We start from the raw sequence: 18041 nt of genomic DNA on the forward strand, positions 1-18041 counted from the left end.
TAAGCCTGCGGTCAAATAATGAAACTACTAACGGTTTGGTTCACTATCACAGGTGTTACTGTTCTCCAAGATGGCCACGTTTTTAATGGAAAAGCTTTCTAAGGACGAGTGCACTTATGGGCCCCGGTAAAAAGTGAAAAAATAATGATTCAAATTAAGCATATTTTCCCCTAACATTATCTATTGATATCTATTTCATAAGAATGAATGAGTTTTAGCGCTAAATTTATTGTTTATAAAAAGCACGAAGCTTTAAAACAAACCAGGGGTCAGCAGACATTCGTGATTTTGTATAGTAAATCGAGGACGGGCATTCATTTAAAAGCTTTTGTTTACTGTCGGCCTAACCGAGTACAAACTTGTGGAAAAGATAAAATACGCATTATATATTTAGAAAACCCCTGTGAAAATAATAAGAAGTTTGTACTGCATTAGGCTGGTACCTAAAAAATGAAAAACGTATGAAAATTTCAAGGTTTTTCCTATAGCAAGCGAAATCTATTACCTGCGTGACCCATGTTTGAACCCACGCATGGAATAAATTATTTCAAACAATCATGTTGGTTCTATCCAGAGGCGTGTTCAGCAGAGAGAGCGCTCGCCAAAATTTGTGTTGCGGGTATGGGAAATTTTGGCGAGCGCTCGCGAGCACCCGCTCTGTTGAACAGGCCTCAGGTAAACGTTTGTCAAATGTGCTCACTGTAAAACGTTGACACGTTTTAAATCGCTTTCCATCATCTTTGTATGGTCAGGAATGTTTGTTTGGTGACTATGGTAATAGGCATCTTCAAAGCTTTATTCGATTTTTTTTTCAGACGTAAAATAATGCATAAAGTATAATTCATCAAACGCGCCAATAGATCCACCAACAGAGCAATGTTGATATGAATATCTCCTCCTTCTGATTTAAATAGACACAATTCAAGGAGTTTCGGTTCGATTTTTCCGGATTTAGATTATTTATCCTCAATTTTTTAAACTGTTTGCTAATTTTGGTAAATTTAAGCGTGCGTATAAATCAGAAGTATCCATCAGTGCTTAACTATTACGAGAAAAAAGCAATTTGTTGATATTTTCGACATAAAAACGGCACTGAAAAAGGGCCCATTTTCTATAGCTTAAGTGCACTTGTTCTTTCCTGGTTAAAATTAAGGATTTTATTTTTCAACAATCAACCTCCGGTTATAAATGTTGATTGTGAGATTAGATCTTTGTGTACACAGAAACGTTAAATGACTTTTTTTTGCTCACATCACGCGCAGATCTAGAGTTGACAAGGATTGTTAAATTTGATAACATTTATTTGACCTGTAATGACTACCAAAGTTTGTGCGCTGAACTGGAAGATATCCAGGATATGCATTAGTAATCAAATCAATACACAACATAGTAACAATAAATACATTTTTTTTTGGTCTTCAGTACCAACAAGCAGACAAGAGATAAAATAAAAAAAATGAAATTCAAGGCCGCGCATGCCTACAGTAAAGAACATTAAGGGCCTTGATGAAACAGGAACTTGTTGATAAGAAATATGATTATTCGGTTGTTGTATTATAGAGCAGGGCTTGTAGTTTGTGCCACAAAAATGTTTATATCAGCTGTTTATGTAGTACTACTGAGTATTTAGTTAAAGTTAAAAGTATAGTATGCATATGAGTCATAAAAATGTGCAACTCCAGTGTATGAGTAAATCAATGTCATATACATATGTATATACATTTAAAATGTTATCTATATTCTCAGGTCCCTTTTTACTTCATTTCGTTCATAACCCAGATCTATACACTTTTATTGTTAAAGAAACTGAATAATAAATACATCTGATAAACGAATTTATTTGTTGTACCTATAACTCAAAGCTACCCTGCCACATAACCATCCCACAATTTACAAAAGCCAGCGAATGGTAGTTTGATTTCTTTGAGTTGTAGTTGGATAGAAGTTGTTTGAATAAGATAACAGGGAGCAGAAATTAACATATAAATGTGTGATATTCAAAATTCTGTATTAGAGATAAAGACTGTAAAAAAGAAGACGCTAAATACATGTACAAGATTATCGCATATCCAGTCATGTTTTATTGAGATATAACATCTTTTAAATAACAAAACATTTTTTATTAGATATAAAATCATTGTAATTACAAAACCAGTATATGTATTACAGTATCGCAGTACACAAAGCAGAGTCGATCAGTTTTTTGAAAATGCACAACTAAGACGTCCGACTTTTCTAATATGTTTTAATAAGTTTTGCAGGAAATTCTTGAGAATGGAAAATCTGATTTCAAAATTAAACCATCTACTTTCTGTTTCACCATCAATCATTATCGTTTATCGTTTATATTTGAAAACGATGTTGTATATTACTTAATATACTCACACACATACACACAACGGTTCTCATTGATTTTATTAGTTACCTGCTAACTTGCATTCCTTTTTTTTTTTTTTTACAAATGCTTGTACTGAATAAGCATGTCTTTATACACTCTTCTCATGTACTAAAATGAATGTAGCATGTATTGTTCTATTGTTTGGCCTATTTGTTAAACGGGAATTTTCCATTAGTTATACAAATATATAAAAGTTTTTCTTATAGACATATCGGCTAATTCATGCGCGGATCAAAACAAATTTCATGAAAGGGGGGGGGGGAGGGTGCACGAGAAATAATTGTGTTTGCCGAAGGGAGATAGGCCTATCGGACCTTCTTAGGTATCCTCACTGTGGTTTTTAGAAGCTTGAATTTTGTAGTTCAGGAAGGTTTGGTGTATGCGCATGGGCTAAGTGATTTATTCATCAAACGTTTACCTTCTTCCGCTGTTCTTTATTTCGATTTATTATTACTTGTGGAACGGATTCGCCATTTCATATTTTTATAAATCTGAAAATGTATTTAAAAAAAACTTGCCTGAATACTTACTAATAAATGTGTCAACTAAATGTAACAAGCTAGTTTTGTAATGTTCTTATTGCTACAGCGTTATATTCCTCACTATGGCGTTTTCCGACAATGTGCTTCCCGTTTTTGTTAAGACTGGTGATATGAGAATGTTGTCCTTAATAATTTGTAAACATGATGCTTAAGTGGCTCCAAAGTCCACTATCCATCCAGATGGCAACAATAATGTTAAAGTGGCTCTAACTTGCACATATAGCATTTCACTGAGAGGCAACAAACAATCAGCGTACTTAAAGTACTAGAAATCGAGTTTCCTTCATTTTGTTCACATTTAAGATAAAAAAAAAAAGGATAAACAAGAATTTCATGTCGGCAGAAACGTTTTTTTATTAAAAGGTATTTCCCCCATCATGTTTTTAGTTCGTACACACATCATTATCATTTTTAAAATGAGCATGATTGTAACCATTTAATCAACAAGAAATGGCTAATTTTTCATTACAATGGAGTATCAATAAAGACAATTTCTCTAAAATCAATAAAAAAAAAATAGTGTCTCTGGGGACTATTTTTCGTGTGGAGTTTTATTTATTTATTTATTTTTTATGTATTTTTTAAAATAGTAACAACCATTTCGTAAAATCGAATCTACTTCAGTCAGTTCAAGCATATCTTTTACAACATATACCATAGCATAGCATAACATTCAAATATCATATATTGTAGCATATCATTGGAATCTCATACCGTAGCATTTAATCTCATAGATTTTTGTTAGTCATATCCTGAAAAAGATGCTTGAGTATCTGATAGACAACATCTATGTAGTTTTTGGAAATCAAGTCTTCCAACAATCTGTTGGAATTTCCATGGGTACCAATTGCGCCCCAATGTTAGCATACCTTTTTTGTATTTACATGAAACAGAATTTATTCAAAAACTTGTACGTGAAAAAATAAAACACTCGTTGGGGCATTCAACTCAACAATAAGGTATATCGACGACGATCAATTAGCAATTGTTACTTCCATACTTATGTTGACTCGATACGTCCGAGTGAAGTTAAAATAAAAGATACCACAGAGTCTGCGTCATCTGTTTTATATTTGGATGTTTTACCGGAAAAAGACGTTAATGGTAGCCTAACAACTATACGTTATGATTAACATGATGACGTCAATTATTCTATAGTCAACTTCCCTTCCTTATGTACGTTCATCACCTGCATATGGAGTTTTTATCTCTCAGTTAATTTGATATGCAAAGAGATGCTTTACTGTCAAACAAATTGATAAAACAGGGCTACCAACGGTCTCGATTGAAATCATCAATTCGCAAGTTCTGTGGTCGATACAACGACATTGTCAGCAAATACCATCTTCCACTATGTCGCATGCTGACTGACATGTTCGTGCTTTTTTTTTTTGTTAAACTATGATTAATCACCTAATTGTCCGCAGAATTTACCTATTTCTCGATTACGACAAAGAGTACACGACGGGTGTGACCGGTCAGCAAAGGATACTCATTCCTCAATGGCACCTGATCTTACCTCAAGCATTTGTTTAAAAGCTCATCTTTGGTCTGCTCTTGTTTCGCTTTTTCACTTTGGAATTTGATTTTGAACACTCCTCTTTATCACTAACTGTCATCATACCATAGCATAGCTAACAAGATGATTTCAGCTCTGTTTTAAATGCTTTTAATTAAAAGAATAAATGTTCACATTGCAAATTAGTGGAAAACTTTGGCTTCATATCATTGAACTTTGTTTTATTTTATAACTCTTTTGTGGATGGAAGCGTTTTTGATCAAATATCATAGCATACCATACCATTGCATAGCATATCATATCATTAAGCCCTTTATTTGAAGTTCTAATAGCTAGCATACAAATCTCATTGTATTGCCTTGAAGTATCATATCATTAAAATCACATTCCATAGCATAGAATACAATTTATGAGAATTTAGTTTATTTATATGTTTCTCATCTTTTATAAGAATTATTACGTGAATTCAGAGCGTTGATAGGGAAAGGAAAAATCTTAAGTAAATACTGAAGTGAACTTTTTATGAGTGCTTTCGTAAAAAGCACAAAAGATTTCTCGTAAGAGATTCTTAAGTTAAAGGCCGAGATCAAAACAACAGTGTGGTATTCTATATTAACGTAATGTCATATCTTTATAATGTTTTTTCTCTGTTTTATATAAATAAGCCATAAGCACGTTTTCTTCATTGGAATGTAATTGTTTCCCTTGCTATTAAAAAAAACAAACCTTGCAACAAATAATTGGACCACAATTGCATTTTAGGTACAAAAGGTCAAATTAAATGCGCAATTACTCAGAGGAAGGAACACTGCACCCCCCCCTTCAATTCGTATTTATGAGGGATGCTTTGTCAACAGATTTCAATGATATGCTTACCACAAATGTTTGATAAATAACATGGAAGAGTGAAGTATTTTTATTTAATTTGTATTTTTAAGACTAAAATACCTTTGATTGCCAAATTTTAAAGATAAATACATCTGTATTCATTACACAAAAATACAAATAGTTACATCATGTAACACCCACCAAAACATGGTAAGATACGTAGTTTTAAGAAAAGGCATTATCAGAAGCAGACAAATATCTCAGAGTGCATATTTTTACACAAGGATATCGTCTGCAAGAATGTTTAAAAATCTTCTTCTTAAAAATTACAATGTTCCATTTTGTAAAATTACAATGCAAGCATCCTCAAATAATGTCAATTTTACATTGTTAAAATCCTGACGGTCAGACTAATACTGGGGCTCCTAAAAGGGTTCAAAGTTCAACATAGAAATATATATGGATAATATGTAAAAATCATCTTCTTAAGAACAACAATGATACAAATTATGAGAAAACTACTCAATCATCCTCAAACAACGTACATTCTAAATGATAAAATCGTGACGGTCGGTCTAATACTGAGGCTCAAGAGGGGTTTAATGCTTAACACAGAAATATATTTAAAAATCTTCTCAAGATCTACAAAGTTCCAATTTTTAACTATGCAAGAATCCTCAAATAACCTCGATTCTAAATTGTTTAATTCGTGACCCCCCCCCCAAACCAATACTGGGGCACCATGCAGGGTTCAAATTTCAGCATAGAAATATATTGATAAAATGTTTTAAAACGTTTTCTTTTTAAGAGTACAATGTTCCAATTTGTGATATTTTGTGATATTACTATGCAAGCCTCCTCAAATATTGTAGATTATAAATTGTTAAATTCGTGATCCCCCTAGATCAGTACTGAGACCCCATAAGGGGTTCAAATTTTAACATAGAAATACATAGGGAAAATGTTTAAAGATCTTTTTCTTTAAACTGCAATGCTACCATTTGTAAATTTACAATGCAAGCATCCTAAGATCATGCAAATTCTAAATTGTTGATATTGTAATCCCTTGACTAATACAGGGGTCCCAAGAGCTTTTAAAATTTAACATATAGATTCATTGGTTAAATATATTATAAAACTAATATAAAATGATACAACGAATTATTGTTGATCAGGTGAACGATGTGGTCCATGGGCCTCTTGTTTCATATTTAGCCAAGCTAGAATGGGAAACGGTGTTAACTGATTTCAATTAATGAAATCATTGAATTGTCGTTGTACTGACATATAAAAAACTTTATTTATTAGTATTTAAATATACAACACGTCAAATGGCATTTTTCTGTGTAAACTGTTAACATTTATAACTATTTATAATTTGTATACCTACATTACTAATAAACAAATCATCTGTTTGAAAAACCTCTATCCTGCCTTCCTTTTACTATTATTTGTTTATTATCTATAATTAAGGCCTAATTCATTTTAATCGTCGATAGTGGTCCATTAATTTGTTGTTTGTTTTTTTAAGGAAGTAGTCTTCTTGTTATCAAACATACTTCTTAAAATAAGAAATTCCTGAAATTTTGACACTGTCAAACAGATCATAATACCAAATGATTCTATCAGTTTAATCAAGTTTGACCTTTCTGTTTTCGTAAAAAGGTCAGGTCAAGGTAACAACCTTTTTTTTCTAAGAGATGATAGAAAAAAGTGTACCTCTTTTTTTTAGTTCTGTAGTCATCTGTTTAAGATTTAAAGATTCTTTTCTTTATTGAAATGATAGAATATCTACCACCTTATACTACTAAAATGAAATGAATATTTATACATTAATTGATATTGGTTAGCCCGCATTTTCTCTTATTTTCTTAAATTATGAAGAAATTTTGATTTGTTATGCTTCCAGTAATACACTACTTCTGATTTTTATGTATTATGAAGACTTTATATAAAGATAAAATTGACAGAAAAGCTAATATATTGACCATTTGATAAGAGAGAATTCTGACTTTAGTGATTTTTTCACAAAAATCAATGTATAGAATGGAATCTTTAAAAAGCTTATTAAAATGTAATTTGATAGGCAAATCATATTTTAAAAACATTTTCTCAAACCCAAGTACCATACTAATAGTTCACATTAGTAAAAAAAAATCCAACATTAATGTCATTGTTTTTAAAATGCTAAAACAGACTCATAAATCTGCAGCAATTCTGAATTGCGAAACAAGTGATATTCTCCTACGCCAATATTACGCCAAAAATATTGTCCTCGTAGATTCTAAACATTTATTAGTTTTTTCTATGCCATGTTGTATGATATTAAATAAGAAAGAAAAATAAACTATTTTAATTTCCTTTCATTTTGATTTTATGAACAATCAATCAAATTTACATTTGACAAGTAGAAAACCAGAAAAGACTCCTTCATTAAGAAGGCTGGGTTGTCGACATATTAACGAACAGATAAAACATTATTTTTTTGAAAACGATGTTTCAACCAACAGTTTTATTTGACGAAGAAAAATTCCCTTTATATTGGCTATAAAATTTGATTATTTTTTTAAAATACTTTATATATAGTTCTTCTTCTTAAGGACACCAAAAAAGTCTAAAATTGGCCAGGACAATCGAGCCCTCTTATATCATTTATCTCCTACATCAGCCATCATAACAAAGAACGACAACCCGTTTGCAAAATGTTAATATACTCATGTCATTACGCGAGTTATCTTTCCTTTTGTGAATCGAAAATTGGCATTATTTAATATGTATGTTTAATTGTTCGATTTTTTATTTTTAAAATGTAAAGTTAAATTGTAAAATACATATTTGTTTTTAAACTTTAATATATGTTTCTGTTTGTTGTTATCACATTAAACATTTGGACGTTTCTGGTAAAACTGCTTTACCTTAGTTAACTACGGTATACACTCAGACCTGTTTGATCCAGCAAGATAAATAAACTAGGAAGAGCGAGTTAGATATCAGAACTTTATTCTTTTTCTATACAAATCATTTTCTTGACTCTTTAATGATAAGCAATATCTTTTGAAAAAAAAACCACTTATTCAAGAGAGTATCATAGATCTGCTCCACCTACTTAAATTCCATGCAAAGCCGGAAACTTTGGCAAAGTTTTCAATACATTATTTTTTTTTTTTTTATACATTTTTCTTTTCTTTTTTTTATGGGGGGGGGAGGGGGAAGGGGGGGGGGCTTTGTAAATTTTGGGTAAAAAAAAAATCTTCATAACTTTATTATAAAAACTTTGTCATGTTTAAACGGGTTTTTTTTTTGGTACTATATAGAATATTGCTTATTTATTGAAATTGAAATATATTGTTCTACAAAATTTGATTTTACGGTTAACTGTTTAAAAATATACACTTTAACACGTAAAACAGTTATGTAATACTTTTCCCTATTTTTTTTAAACAAGAGGATATGTTTGTTTTGATAATTACAAAAAAGTCAATATTAAAATTAAAACGTTACTATATCACGTTGTTTTAAATCAACACGAAACTACCAGATGTCAACTTACAATAACGGACATAAATATTTAGAAATTAATTTTCGTGTCAAGGCTTTATATTAGGGACCCCGCCCAAGTCACGAGCGGTCATGCTAGGGAAAAAAGGAATGATAGGACAGATTTAACTGCATTACATATCTTGTCTATTTGCGTTTAACTTTCTCTGTCTTCTGTGAAATTATTCTTAGGCGGGTCTCTTTCCTTTTTATTATTATTTTTTTAGAAAATTGCATTGCAGAGATCCATATTTTCTCTAAAAATCATACTCTCTTTCTCTCTCTTTCTCTCTCTCTCTCTCTCTCTCTCTCTCTCTCTCTCTCTGTTTTAATAAATAATTGATAACATTGCATTAAAAACAACAACAGAGTTACACATTATGCAAAACATCGTGTAATCAATTAATGACGACCATATAACAGATCTTGTATAAATGAACTCTCCGATTATCTCAGTCGATAATAAATCCTATAAAAGGGAACCAGTAAGTAGACATTGCAATATTAATATAAAAGATTCTTTATCATTTGGGTTTTTACTTTGATAAAGAAACATCCGCCTCATCTGAGCATATTCCCCGTTCAAATCTTTTCACTAAACGCGTATTGCTGTCCTTTTAAAACCGGTACTCATAAGTTCCCTTGAAAGTTTGGTCTCAGCATCATTTCAATTATAAATATAGTTTTCCAAAGTATTCTGCTTTGCTTAAGGTTTCAGAAATATGTCGCGATATTTCGTTAAGGTATGGAAATGTGTTTTTACACGCATATTTTCTTAAATAAACATGGCTTAAAAGTTGACATACCATGATAACGAGTGATACGAATATATTTATTCGTGGGCCTAAATTTCAAAATATGAGTAATGACAGACAGACAGAAACACAAAACGCGTTCAATAGCTTACATTTGTAACAGAATAAAATATTTAGAGAAGCACACTTTATTTTTTAAGAAGAAAGTTAATGGTAAGTATATCAAAATCTGTCAAAATGTTTATGACATTGTGCATACTTTATAACAAGTTTCTGGTTATATCAAAGCATTAAAATATTCATAAAAATATATTTTTATTGAATAGTTTTAACTAATAGCGAATCAAGCATATAATATGTTTAAATATATATGTAATGATGTTTGAAAGAAGAAAGTTCAACCTCCTCTATACCTTTAAAATGTTTTCCCAGCAAACGTTCATAACTCCAACATTGATTTACCACTAAGTTATTCCTATACTCAATATCGCTTTACAAACTAAATTTTATTTGATTGCATAATCTATTAATAGCTAACATATATCAGGGTTTACACAGTTAATGCTGTAGTTTAGAACAAAAGAGAGTAAGTGTCATTTTGTTAATTAAATGTTTAACAAGAACTGTCTAAATTGTAGAGTTATCCCAATGGGTTATTTTTAGCTTTCAGTCATACTTCATTGGTTGAATGACCGAGATTCGTTCTGTGATATTAACTGGATTTTAAACAGATATATAGAAACCAAAAAAATTAGAATCTTGAAAACATCTCATGATTATAATTCCATTAAGCAAACAATAATTGGCTGTACACAGTTTTGTTTTATTTTTATCCTCTTAACAACTGATATCATTGTTTTCACTTCACAAAATATCAAATTCGTGCTTTATTTATTTGAAACAAACAAATACTACTATATTAGCATTACAGCTATGTGGTGAAAAGCAAATATCGGTTATTTGATAAAAAAAAGAACATTGATAAATTTAACACTTAATTGCAAATGATCTGCTTCTATGTTTTGTCCTTGTGTGTCTATCCGTCATGTCCGTACTTCTGTATGTCTGTCTCTCCGTAACAAAAAATTATGTTGCATTCTTTCAGCAACTATTCATCGCAAGTGCTTGAAATTTTAACACTCTCTTTGTTAAGGCATGCGATATAGTGATATTCATGTTTGTACCAAATAGACATCAATTTCCTTTTAAATGATGTCTTTGGTTTTTTTTTGAGAATGAATTTTCAATCATATTTTCGTCAAGATTTCTCTGCAACTATTCATTGAATATGTTTGAGATTTTAACACAACAGAAACATATTAAAGAAAATCACATACCAAAACCGCCCATCACACGAAAAAAAAAATAAAGATGTAGCTTTCTAGACGTGGCTCTGAATTTAAACCAAAGTGGAATTCCGATAGCAATAACGATTCATAATATGAGTTTAATTTATTCTATGATAAAATTAAAAACCTAAAAATAATATCTTATATATATATATATATATATATATATATAGAGGATATCTATGATTGTGTGATTTTATATTTGCTTTATCCAACTCGTTGAAATGGTTATATTCGCTCGGCAAGCCTCGCGAATATATACACCATTTCAACTCGTTGGATAAAGCAAATATAAAATCACACAATCATAGATGTTCTATTTATCTCATATGAACAGTATTTTTTAGTTTTTGAAATGTACCCTAAAAACGACGATTGATTTTTTTTCTTTTCTAACGTTAATCGATGGTGCAATGCGGCGTAAGCAGCTGATGTAACCTTGCGCTGCTCAAAATAGTGCAGATTTGAATTAGAAAGTTTTTCGCATCTGAATATGAATTATCACTGAAATAGACTTTGTTCTAAGTTTTTGTTTTTCTCTTATTTTGAATTAAGCCTTACATTTACAAAAGAAATGTTGCAGATTAGATCTTAAAAATTAGATCGCGTGACCTCATTAGGCCTACTTTGAAAAGTTACGAATGCCAATGGATTTGAATGACTCAATTACTAGAAACATAACGTTACGAGATGTTGTTTATTTGTGTGAAACAAAAACCAAATTCAAAACAATTCAATCAACTGGAAGTTCATTATATTCATGTAGCTGGATTTTATGTTCATTTTGATTTCTTGGCTGGTGGTGGCTGGAAGTCCTGGGAGGCATTTTGGTAAGTGTAAACATTCATATTGTTTATGTGCAAGATTGCCCCTGCAAACAGCGACTGGGCCTGTTGAATGCTTCCTGCGGCTGACGCTTGTCCGTGTGGACTTGTGGTTGAATCTGTATTTTTCGTTGTAGACAATATTTTGGACATTTCTTTTTGTTTTGTAACTGTAATTTCGGAATAATTGTTGATGGAATTCACATTTTTGTGGCCAGTAACTTGCATTATATCCGTAGGTGCTATATTGTTTTCCCTGAGTTTTTGGACACAGTATTTTCTCGTGCTTGTGTTTGTGAGGCGCTTTCCAGAATCTGCAATTTGTGGACATTTTTCAATCATTTTCCCCATAATTTTCCCGATTTTGTTTACTCCAAGCTTTTGTTTCATGAACCATTTATCGCTTTTTTTGTCCGACAATGGAATAGTGCGGGTCGCAATATAAAAAGGATCGTTTGGTTCACGAAACCCCTGTGGTCTTAAACTTGCATATTTCTCATAAACTTCAATTGGGTTGTTTTCATTCAAATGGGGAATTGAAAATATTTTGCCAAGAACTGTTCTTGTGTCACGCGTGTTAGCACCGGTGCACGTTTTTGTTTGTCTCTCATAATGCTGTAAATATTCTGTGCCATCAGGGCTTTTATGTAATGAAATATCACCCCAACAGAGGTTATAGTGTTCCTGGTGTCCACGCAACCCTAAATGGATGGCATTGTTAAACCATACCGTGTTCAACAGCGACTGGGGGGAGGTAACTCCTAGAACTCCGGAGTCATAGAGAATATTAATATCGTCGTCAGATAACGGATCTGCTTTTTGTGGCCTATTGCCCTTCCCTTTTTGTTTAAGATCTTTTTGTTTGGCTTTCAGAGCTTGTTTGGTGGCTGTAAATATATTATCAGGCGACTGCATGATGCTTGCTTCGTAGCGGTGTCGTCGAAGGGCTCTATCAATACTGGAAATCATACATCTCAATGATATCGGTTCAAACTCCTCTCCCCCCTTTTTCCGAACGCTTAATATAAAATTGGCAATAAACACATCTAATTCTGTAGGAGAAATTTTGTAGAATTCACGCATTTCATTTTTGGAACGAAGGAAAGAACTGAACAAATTGACATCATACAATGTTTTTCTCAATGTGTTTTTGTTTTCTTTATCTTGAATGAATTTTTCAATTTCTTGACTCTCGTAATGAACAAATCTTGACTCATTATGATTTGACAAGTTTTCTTTCAAAATTTTGGCATTATCGTCATTATTTTCTTCTGAAAGCTCTGATTCAAATAATGCACTCAAAACTTCTAAACGCTCAATTTCCGAAATTTCTGAATCAATAACTGGCACTGGCGTTGATTTATGAGTTTTCTCACCTTCTGAATCTTCACCAACAGCTGTGTTTAGATTTTCTTCGCTGTCAATGTCTTGAGTTTTCGATAATTCATTGCAAATGACAAAAAAATCTCCGTATTTCTTTTCTTCACTCATTTTCCAAACGCCATCAAATTATTAAGCAGAAGATTTTTGATAATTGATTGTTACGTCATTTTCACGAACGTGATTTAGATCCAATTATTCATATTTTTTCATAATTTTTATTATTTTTTTATTAATATAATTGTTTTTAAAATTAATTTTTCCATACAAATGTAAAATAGTAATGTTCAATACAGCTCCACTTAAATTAGGTCATTGAAGCGTTGAAGCGAGGGGCTGTGTCAAAAGTAGTTCCAACCGGAAGTATTTGATATAGTATCACCCGTGTGATATAGCAAAGGTTTATCACACGGGTAATATACACCACACGTATGAGATAAATATATATATATATATATATATATATATATATATATATATATATATATATATATATATATATATATATATATATATATATATATATATATGTAGATAAATAAAGCCTTGGTACAGCAACAAATACTTAAATAAATAAAACAGAATGCGACAGTCCAAATTAAATAAATTGTTTACTGTTAGCGCTTTCAGCCATGTCGGCTCTTCAGACAGTTATAAAAAATTAAAAACGTTGTTTGTAACGTTGTCAATGACGTCGTGTTTTTAAAGTTCATTATGACGTCACAATGTACATCAAGGTAGCGATGGCGTGAACTTTATCAACGCCGTTAAGCAATGCATAGACATATAATACAATACATATAAAAAATTATATATATGATAAATCTATTTTCGATTAAGTTTCGGGTTAAATATTTTAATAAAATAGTCCTCTTTTGTGGTTCGGGCGATTTCATTTGAAGTCCACATTTTGTAAAATGGAAATATTTTAAATGTTCCCTTTCCGCACTTTGCAAAATGTTCCGAACATGGAGTGTTTCTCACTGTTTCGTCCTTTATTTGTTGTTTGTGGACTCTCACTCGGGCGTTGAGCTGGTTAGTCTGGCCAATATAATTTTCTCCACATGTTGGACAAGTCGCACAATATATCAAATTAGACGATTTGCAGTTCATTGGGGCATTAGGTTTTAAAATTTGGCCGCTTTTTAATATTATTCCTTCTCCCTCCTGTATAAGGTCACATGTTCCACATCGGGGGTCGCCGCACTTTTTGATGGAAATAGTATTGCTGGACGAGAACTTTGCTTTGGAGAGAATTTTCCTCAGATTCGGCGCTTGTCTTCTGCTGTTTATGATAGATGATTGGTTTAACAGTTTTTTCATATTTTCTGATTGTTCTAATATTGGAAAAACGTTTTGCTGATTTAAAAATATTATGGTTACACGGATTATGTGTAGTTACAAACGGAATTTTCTCATCTTGTTTCTCCTCCTTAAGGCGGGTCCTTCTAAATTGTGCTAAAGGAATATCCATAGCCCGGTTAATTCCGTCATTAATAAGTTCCACGGGGTAATTCTGTCGTCTAAGGTGTTGTTTTAACTCTTGAAGCCTTTGTAGGCGAAGAGAAGGGTGAGTCACAATAGTACATACACGCCGTGCCATGTTGTATGGAATATTCCTTTTTGTGTGAGACGGATGACATGAATGAAAATCCAAGTATTGATGGGAATCTGTTTCTTTGCTAAATAAATCGGTAATGATATTCTCGCCGTCTTTGATAATAAGAATATCTAAGAATGGGAGTTTCTCACGATGGACGTCTATAGTGAATTTTATCGAGGCCTGCAGTTCATTTAAGATAGAATGAAATTTTATAAGATCCTCTTCCGTTTTGGTCCAAAAGATGAAACAGTCATCAAGGTATCTTTTCCAGTTCTCTTTAATGTATAGCGTAAAATCGGCATCAAAGATATCCGGCAATATACTATAAAGTTTTTCTTCAAGGTACCCCATTACAAGTGAGGCATACGTAGGGGCAACTTTTGTGCCCATGGCAGTACCTTTTATCTGTAGGTAATTTACATCATCAAAGAGGAAAGTGTTATTTTCTAGTACAAGTTTTAGTCCGGCTAAGATGAACTCTTTTGAAAATCTACTATCTATTTGATCTGGATGCTTGTCCAACCAATATTGAATTGCCTCTAATCCTAAATTATAAGGAATATTAGTATATAGGCTGCTTACATCAAATGTAACAAGGATCGTGTCTCCTGGTACTGTTTGTGGGATGTAGTTCAAAAAATCCATATCATCACGAACGTAACTTGTCACTTTGGTGCATAGCGGTTTCAAAATGATATCCAGCATATTGCTTAACCGTTGTGTGCTAGATGCGGGTCCTGCTATGATAGGCCTCAGTTTTAGATCATTTGGTCTAGGAAGTTTGATATAAGTAGAGTTACATTTTTTGACGTTTTCTTGGATATTTTTACATTTGTGGATTTTAGGCAAACCATAAAAATTACTAGATTTAACCTCATATTTAGTCAGATATTCAATTTCATTATCCGTTAGATTGTCTTGGTACTTTCTGGTAAGTTAAACACGACGTCATTGACAACGTTACAAACAACGTTTTTCATTTTGTATAACTGTCTGAAGAGCCGACATGGCTGAAAGCGCTAACAGTAAACAATTTATTTAATTTGGACTGTCGCATTCTGTTTTATTTATTTAAGTATATATATATATATATATATATATATATATATATATATATATATGTAATATATTGTATTACAAAATGAAGCTTGCATTCCAAAATCAAGAAATCAAAACTACAACGATAAAATAAGCATTTACATGTAGATGCTCTTGTTGACATTTTTTCTTCAACGTTAAACCTATATCTATATTTTTCAATTCATGCGTTTACGAATCATCAAACTTTATAAAAACTTTCTTCATAAGAAGATAGATTGGTAAAGTGATTATTTAACTTTTTAAGGAAAAAACCTTGAAAAATAATGCATTGAAATGAATCATGGCTACAGACATTATACATTCCTCGTTTAACCAATGTATAGTTTCAATTAAATGAATTATAAACCTTATAAGCTCATTTTGAACCCCCAAAAATTACAAACTTTTTATCATTATTTCTGTTTTATTATTTTACTACAGTTTTATATGTTCATAAATGTTTGATAATTTAGAAACAGATTTGTTTTTAATGTTATAAAATAAAAGTTATACAGGTATCTAAAAGGTCCATTTCAACCTAAAGGTTTCTAAGACATGTATTGTTTTTATCTTTGTTTAAGATTGCAAATTAAACGGAAATGGAATTTGGAGTACGGGACCTACACAAACAAGATTATAGTTATCCAAAGAACTTATTTAGCAATGATGACATGCATTATAACTTGCGATCTTGAGACATTAATATTAGTTGATATCTTTATCTGAGCGGAACACTTCTACTAAATAGACATCAGCAGGCGAGTATATCAACACTTCCATTTTGTTTCACCCAATTTCACACCTGAGCTCATGGCCGGCGTGCAGCATTCCTGTGTTGTCTAAACCTGTTTTGCTTTTATACCTCGTTATATTTGTATATTATGTTTGTTTATAATGTATTTCAATGTTTATACCATGATAAGTTTATTTCTTAAGTCAAAATATGAATGAATCATGACCTTATTACATAAAGTTGATATTATACAAGTTGATGTTATACAAAATTCGAATTCAAACTGCAATTATTCTTCATAGTCTGTGGTGTATAATTTTCTCATATGTAAACAAAGAAATAATTGTAATTTAAGTATTTGTAATAGAAAAAAAAAACAAATCTTAAATATATCGCAAAATATAAATCCTAAACTACCCATCAAAACTGGTATATGGAAAAACACTGAAAGAATGAATGAAATACAATGATGATGTATTCAAAAGTATTTATTTTAGTTGAAGAATTTCGAAACACTTAAGAGATATGATGTATATACCTTAATATTATTATCAAAACCAAATATTTGAAATTCAAAAAATCTTTTTCCGTCAAATAACGTGAGCTTAGAAAGGAAGTCGTGTACAAATATCACTGTATAATATGAGAAAGTCAAACCTTTTGGTGGTGAATTCGTGTATTTATTTTAATAAATGTGTTTATAATTTATATATGTTTTTTTGTCCTCTATGCACGCATACAGTGATGTTACTTTTAACTTGTATTTCACTGCATATCACCATGCAACATCATTTTGTGAGTAGCGGAACTATCTTAAGATCAATTTATTTAAAAGCAACAATTGAATTTATCAATAAAATATATCACCCATGTTGTTACATTAAAGCAAACAATTAAACACATTAAATCACATTGAAAGCAATGTGAAAAACACAAAAATTAAATTTTAAGTCTCTCTGCAATATCATTTGTGAGTATCCAATCTAAATTAGAATACATTGATTTATAAGCAAAAATTTAATTTATCAATAAAAAAATATCACCCATGTTGTAACACATTAATTCACATTGAAAGCAACGTGAAAACACACTTTACAAAAAATATATTTTTAAGTCTCTCTTTTGAAAGTAAAAGCATATGTCTGCAAAATTACCGCAGAGAAGATATAAAAGACATCACATAGTATGCGGTGTACCACTTCTTTAACCGACTCTTGTTTAGTTCGGTACAACGTGGTAAAACAGCAACTATTTCTAGCTCCCTAAGTCTGACTTTGGTCGATTTTGTTTTTAGCTGTGCTGAGTAGATGATTTATACTCCCTCAAAGGTTAACAGATGAAGACGTTAATTAATTGTATGCTGATTTTTATTTCTACCGGCAAATCTGAAAATGCATGATTAGAATGTCGATTAACAGAAATCTAGATGGCTTTGCATGTCCATTGTTAATACGAAACCATTTATTTTAAAAACAATGTTTTTGTGATTTTAG

The 18041-nt window shown here is 31.4% G+C and overlaps 1 protein-coding gene across 6 annotated transcripts in view; it reads right to left on the bottom strand.

The window, feature by feature from the left end:
* The window catches only part of LOC136274992 (uncharacterized), a 91812-nt gene that overhangs the window by 39737 nt on the left and 34034 nt on the right, over positions 1–18041 (bottom strand). The gene's annotated exons all lie outside the window — the stretch shown is intronic.

This window comes from Magallana gigas, chromosome 4 (assembly GCF_963853765.1).
Source record: "Magallana gigas chromosome 4, xbMagGiga1.1, whole genome shotgun sequence".
Taxonomy (NCBI): Eukaryota; Metazoa; Mollusca; class Bivalvia; order Ostreida; family Ostreidae; genus Magallana; species Magallana gigas.